The following is a 6,669-nucleotide window of genomic DNA, read 5'->3' as shown; positions in this document are numbered from 1 at the left end:
TCGTATTGATGCCAGCTGTTAATTTACAAGCTGCTGGCGGCTGGGGTATGTATTGATGCGTGTGACAAATCGCTGAGGAATAAATCAGTAGCCGAGATGTGAAGGAGGTGATGTTGACGCCGAGCGGAACCGGTGAACTGTGGAGAAAGAGGGCAGATCTGTAATTTACAGGAGCTGATCGCTCTGCTCGTGGGGCCTTTCGCCTCAGAGTTATGGCGCCGAGATTTTATGATGTTGACTTGAGTGAGGCATTCATTCACCGCCTGCAGAGGAAAGGAGTGAGATGGTGAAAAACAGAAAGCTGGGTTAGTGGTGATGTTTCTCTCTGTTTTCTTTTTGAGTCTGTGGGCTCTATTTTAGTGATCTATAGCGCATCGGTCAATAGTAGATTGTGCAGCTGGATTTAAAGGCATGTTTCTTTTAATAAATCATGGAAGTGTTTTGGGCTTAATATGAAATAAATCAATCAAGGTGTCACTTGCCATTCCCTTTAAGAGACAGAAGCACTCTGACTTTGGCGCATTCGTATTTATTATATAATTTTAGTTATATTTTTTTTTCTCCCTATTTTCTCCCCAATTTACAAGGACAATTACCCAACCCACTCATTAGAACTCCCCCCATCACTAATGACGCCCCAACACCAGGAGGACTGGAAGTGAAGACTATCACATGCCTTCTCCAATACATGTGAAGGCGCAGCGACTCGGTTCTGATACATCAGCTCACAGACGCAGCCTTGTGCTGATTAACATCACCCTTTGGAGTAATGATGGCGAAGAGCGCCATCTACCCACCCAGAGAGAGCAAGGCCATTGTGCTCTCTCAGGGCTCTGGTAGCCGATGGCAAGCTATATTAACGGGATTCGAACCAGCGATCTCCTGATCATAGTGGCAGCGCTTAGTCTTAGTATTGAGTGTTGTTTTTATCCCATTAGAACCGCTAATCATACTAGAATTTTACGTTGTTAAATGTAGTGTTAGTGATTTTATTAGATAGCTATAGTTGTAGCAATAGAAGATGTGCAGGCAGTTTACAATACGAACTGTCTGCATCAATTTATTTATTAACTTCTTGGTATTGACACGTCCCCAACTGGGAAACATGGGGCTTATCTAAAAATCCAAGTTTCCCACTGGTAAATATGAGTTTGAAAGGAGGTAGTCTCAGTCTGGCTCCAAACAAACTCTAGAGAGGTGTGTTTGTGGTTAGAACGACTTTGATCTAAACCAACTATTAAATATATTCTATATCTTTCTTCAGAATACCATTGTAATCTAACTTTATTCTTTTCTTTGCAACATTTTTTGTTTGTTCTTAATCATGGTTTACCCACTTCTTGGTGTTTTATACATACAGCTCTGGAAAACAAAAATAAAAGACAACTTAAAAATGATGAGTTTCTTTGAATCTTTGCACCAGGAGTGAGTAGCATAAAGTAATCCAAAAGCAGTGTGTAAAACTGGTGGAGGAGAACATGCTAAGATGCATGAAAACTGTGATGAAAAACCAGGGTTATTCCACCAAATATTGATTTCTGAACTCTTAAAACTTTATAACATGAACTTGTTTTCTTTGCATTATTTGAGGTCTGAAAGCTCTGCATCCTTTTTTGTTATTTCAGCCATTTCTCATTTTCTGCAAATAAATGCTCTAAATGACAAAGTTTATATTTGGAATTTGGGAGAAATGTTGTCTGTAGTTTATAGAATAAAACAACAATGTTCATTTTACTCAAACATCTACCTATAAATAGCAGAATCAGAGAAATCTCTGGTCTCTTATTTTTTTTTAGAGCTGCATATAGTCTGAAACCAAATAAGAGGTATAATTTGAGGTCTTGTGAATTTAAGTTTCCAATAATTGTAAGCTACATTAACTTTAGATAACAAACTAAAATGTCTTGGTTGGTCAAATACATTTGTGGCCATTTCTTAAAGTGACATTTTTACAGTCCGTTATTAAAACCCACTCAAAGTGCTGTAAGATGTTGTGCTGATAAAATGAGAATCCAGAGTCTGAAGGTTCTTAGAAACGGCTCTAGTTGACTAAATCACGATTTTCCGTTCCTTTGATCATACAGTAGATGTTCTGACAGCAGCGCACTTCACCTGCTCATAAAGATCTAACAGTACATGCACCTAATCCACAGCCTAGGCCCCTGAGATTGGGGGCGAGGGGGTGATTTAGTGTGCTGTGGCATTTCTGGACCCCCTCGGGCTCATAAAACATTCTGACCCGCCTCATTTTCCTGCCACGGCAGCGGCCTTCTGAGCATTTCTCTGATTCTACAAAATTGCGGTTGGCTCAGTGCATCAGTTCAGTTCGTTTTGTTCTTCTGGGCTGGATTGCTATTTCAGATCCATCTTCCAGTCATTAATCTTACATTCAAGGATCATTTTCTTTATGACTTTGTATCACTGTGGATAGTTTATGAAGAAAAAAACAGCAAAGGATTATTGTAATTCTTTTTTTCTTCCCAAAAAAGGCTGCGGCGGGGTTAAAAATTGTGTATGATTGATGATTAGTCCTATCGAATTTCTCCATCCTGGTCATTATGGAACATTTTATCATCTAGCTGTGTCGTTTTAATCTGAGGCCTCTATTTCTAAGCTTTATTTTTGTACCGCATTGTCATTTTTATTAGATGAAAGGCTTTAATGTGTTTTCCAGAACGGTTCTTTTATTTTTGGCCATCAAATAAAATGATGTGAAATGATCCAGGAGCAGTGATCCACAATGTCTCATTCTATTGACCTTCTTGGCAGTCAGCTTGTCCTCCTTATTTTGTTTCTAAATTCAGAGGTGATCACGTACAGCATCGTGTGGCTGTGTTGCTGTGTGACTGTGTGGTTATGTTGCTGTTAGACTGTATTGCTGTGTTGCTGTGTTGCTGTGTGACTGTGTGGTTATGTTGCTGTTAGACTGTATTGCTGTGTGGATGTGTTGCTGTGTGACTGTACTGATGTGTGGCTATGTCACTGGGTGTCTGTGTTTTTGGGTGTCTGTATTCCTGTGTGTTGGTGTGGCTGTGTTTCTGTGTGGCTGTTTGGCTGTATTGCTTTTTGACTGTATTACTGTATGGCTGTTTGACTGCATTGCTGTGTTGCTGTATGGCTGTGTTGCTGTGTGGCAGTGTTGCTGCACTGCTGTGTGGCTATATTGTTGTCTGACTGCATTACTGTGTCGTTGTTTGGTTGTGTTGCTGTTTGGCAGTGTTGCTGTGTGGATGTGTTGCTGTGTGGATGTGTTGCTGTGTGGATGTGTTGCTGTGTGGATGTGTGGCTGTATGGCTGTGTTGCTGTGTGGCAGTGTTGCTGTACTGCTCTGTGGCTATATTGCTGTTTGACTGCATTACTGTGTTGCTGTGTGGTTGTGTTGCTGTGTGGTTGTGTTGCTGTGTGGCTATATTGCTGTGTGGCAGTGTTGCTGTGTGGCTGTGTTGCTGTGTGGCTGTGTTGCTGTGTGATTGTGTTGCTGTGTGGCAGTGTTGCTGTGTGTCTGTGTTGCTGTGTGGCTGTGTTGCTGTGTGATTGTGTTGCTGTGTGGCAGTGTTGCTGTGTGGCTGTGTTGCTGTGTGGTTGTGTTGCTGTGTGTCTGTGTTGCTGTGTGGTTGTGTTGCTGTGTGATTGTGTTGCGGTGTGGCAGTGTTGCTGTGTTGCTGTGTGTCTGTGTTGCTGTGTGGTTGTGTTGCTGTGTTGCTGTGTGGCTGTGTTGCTGTGTGTCTGTGTTGCTGTGTGGCTGTGTTGCTGTGTGGCTGTGTGGCTGTGTTGCTGTGTGGTTGTGTTGCTGTGTGGTTGTGTTGCTGTGTGGCTGTGTTGCTGTGTGGCTTTGTGGTTGTGTTGCTGTGTGGCTGTGTTGCTGTGTGTCTGTGTGGTTGTGTTGCTGTGTGGCTGTGTGTCTGTGTTGCTGTGTAGTTGTGTTGCTGTGTGGCTGTGTTGCTGTGTGGCTGTGTTGCTGTGTGGCAGTGTGGTTGTGTTGCTGTGTGGTTGTGTTGCTGTGTGGCTGTGTTGCTGTGTGTCTGTGTGGTTGTGTTGCTGTGTGGCTTTGTGGTTGTGTGGCTGTGTTGCTGTGTGTCTGTGTGGTTGTGTTGCTGTGTTGCTGTGTGGCTGTGTTGCTGTGTGGCAGTGTGGTTGTGTTGCTGTGTGGCTGTGTTGCTGTGTGGCAGTGTGGGCCGGCCTGTTGTTTTTTGTGCTGCTGCTGGAGGCCGAGCCACGTGCACAATCCACAGAGACTCCATTCATCCAGCCCAATCAAGGCCAGCGGACAGCGTGTGTGTGTGTTTATATATGTGTGTGTGTGTGAGGTTATATGTGTGTGTGTGTGTGAGGTTATATGTGTGTGTGAGAGAGAGAGAGAGAGAGAGAGAGAGAGAAAGATGTGTGAAGTCAACACATTCCACGCATTCTTCTACTTCCCCTGCTGGAAAGATGTCACACTCTCTCTCCTTTTTTCTCTCTCCTCTCCCTCGCTTACTTTCCTTCCTTTTTATTTTCTCTCTTTCTCTATCTTTCTCTTTTTCTCTCTCCATCCCTTTGTCCCCTCTCTCTTTCTTTTATCTCTCTCTCTTCCTCCCTGCTTTCCTCGCTTTCCTTCCTTTCCATCTCCCTCTTTCTTTCTCTCGCCTTTTCCTTTTGCGAATTTCCTTTTTTCCTTCTCTCTCCCTTTCTGTATTTCCTCCTCGCATTTTCTCTGCCTTTCCCTTCATCTTTCTTAATTTCTTTCTCTCCCTCTCTCTTTTTATTTTCCTCTCCTCTCTCTCTTTTATCTTACCTTAATCTTTCTTTATGTTCCTCTGTCATATTCTCTCCCTCTATCTCTCTGTCTTTTTTTCACACTGCCAATTTTTTTGTCACTTCCTTCCTTTCACACTTGCTTTCTTTCATAGCTACTCTCTCATTCTCTCTCTCTCATCGTCTCTGTCCCTCTCTAATTATTTTTCTCATTTTTTTCTCAATCTCTCTTTTATTCTCTCACTCTCATTCTCTATCTGTCTAATTCTATCTCTCTCTGTATTTCTTTTTCATTCTTTCTCTCTCTTTCTTTTATTCTCTCTCTCGCTCTCACTCTATCTCTCTTTCTCTCTGTCATTCTTTGTCATTCTTTCACTCACTCTGTCTAATTCCCTCACTTCCTCTCTCTCATTTCTTTCCTTTTGTAGAATTCCTCATTTTCTTCTCTCTTTCTTTCACTCATCTCTTTTTCTCTCTTTCCCTTTCTCTTCCTAATTTCTCTCTCTCCCTCTCTCTTTCCCTTTTTTCACTTCTGCCTCTCTATCTTATCTTACCTTAGTCTCTTTTTGTTTCTTTGTCACATTCTCTCCCTCTCTCTCTCTTTGTCTTTTTTTACACTGCCTCTTTCTTTGTCGCTTCCTTCCTTTTACTCTTGCTTTCTTTCGTAGCTACTCTTTCATTCTCTCTCTCATTCTTTCTCATTCTTTCACTTTCATTCTCTCTCTCAGTCTATCTCTCTCTTTCTCTCATTCTCTTGCTCTCATTATGTTTTTCTCAGACTTTCTCTCTCTCATTCTCCCTGTCACTCTCTTTCTCATTCTTTCATTCTTTCTCTCTCACACAATCTTTATCTCTCTCTTTCTCTCATTTTCTCTCTCTCTCTCAGCCTATCTTTCTCTCATTCTGTTAGTCTCATACTCTCTTATTCTCTCTCCCTTTCTCTCTCACTCTCTCTCTCATTGTCTCTCTCTTATTTTCTTTTTTTATTCTATCTGTCTCTTTTTCTCTATTTGCTTTATTTATCTTTCTCATTCTCTCTCTCATTCTATATATATGTCTCTCTCTCTCTCTCTCTCTCTCTCTCTCTCTCTCTCTCTCTCTCTCTGTATTCTGCTGCTACTGCACATACCCCTCTCCCTCATGTTTATCTGGCCCACCCCGGCCTCAAGGCCGCCTCAGCGAGCAGTTTTCCCGTACGCTGGACTCTTTTATAATCCTCCGGTTTTGATGTGTGTACGAACGCAGAGCCAATTCGCTCCATGTGATTATAGGACCACGGTTCAGGAAAGTCTGCGTTGTCTGATCTGACCACATCATTGCTTTAAACTGGATGGAGCTGTGTGTTAGTGACTGTTCATGAGGAGAGATAAGGATAGACTGCAGCTCTGGACTATAGAGTGAGCAGGGAAGAGCAGGAGGCCCTGGAACGTGTAGACTAGAGTCACAAAAAAGACTTGCGACTCGATTATAGCCCTATCTTGACGGGATTAGTTTCCTGGGGTCATTTTCTTTTTTATGGAGGGGTCCTCTGTGATTTTATTCCTGTCCAGAACGACCATGTGCGTGTTTTTCTCTGACGTCCTCTAAGAAAATTTCAGGCTGAATTACCTACTGTTTTTTGTTGAACTTCGTAGTCGTACGGTAATTTTAGTCCCGTCCGGATCCTCAACTCTGAGTTTCGTTACCACGCGTTTAATAAAATAGCTATTTGTCCACTGCAACACACTGTACTTACATGGAGATCCAAGTAAAAAAAACAGTGAGTGGAAATGGAGGAGCTACTGAACGCGATGTCATGTGACCGAGAAAGCCAAAAAACTCACCTAAAAAACACTTGTTTTTTCCATTGCAGTCCAGATGCAAGAGTTTTATCACTGTGTAGAAGTGTTCACAGACATCCCCCAGAGAAAGTAATCCGGATAGAGCCTATGATGT

General features: G+C 42.3%; 1 protein-coding gene across 1 annotated transcript in view; it reads right to left on the bottom strand.

The window, feature by feature from the left end:
• Positions 1 to 1,617: 1,617 nt before the first annotated feature.
• Positions 1,618 to 6,669, bottom strand: part of metrnla (meteorin like, glial cell differentiation regulator a) — a 50,415-nt gene continuing 45,363 nt past the window's right edge. Inside the window, exon 5 of the transcript XR_007438319.1 lies at positions 1,618 to 1,747. The gene's annotated coding sequence lies outside the window, so the exon portion shown is untranslated. The remainder of the gene's footprint in view (positions 1,748 to 6,669) is intronic.

This window comes from Astyanax mexicanus, chromosome 3 (genome assembly GCF_023375975.1).
Source record: "Astyanax mexicanus isolate ESR-SI-001 chromosome 3, AstMex3_surface, whole genome shotgun sequence".
NCBI lineage: Eukaryota > Metazoa > Chordata > Actinopteri > Characiformes > Acestrorhamphidae > Astyanax > Astyanax mexicanus.
The sequence above is the reverse complement of the archived record's forward strand: the minus strand, read 5'-3'. Positions and strand labels throughout refer to the sequence as shown.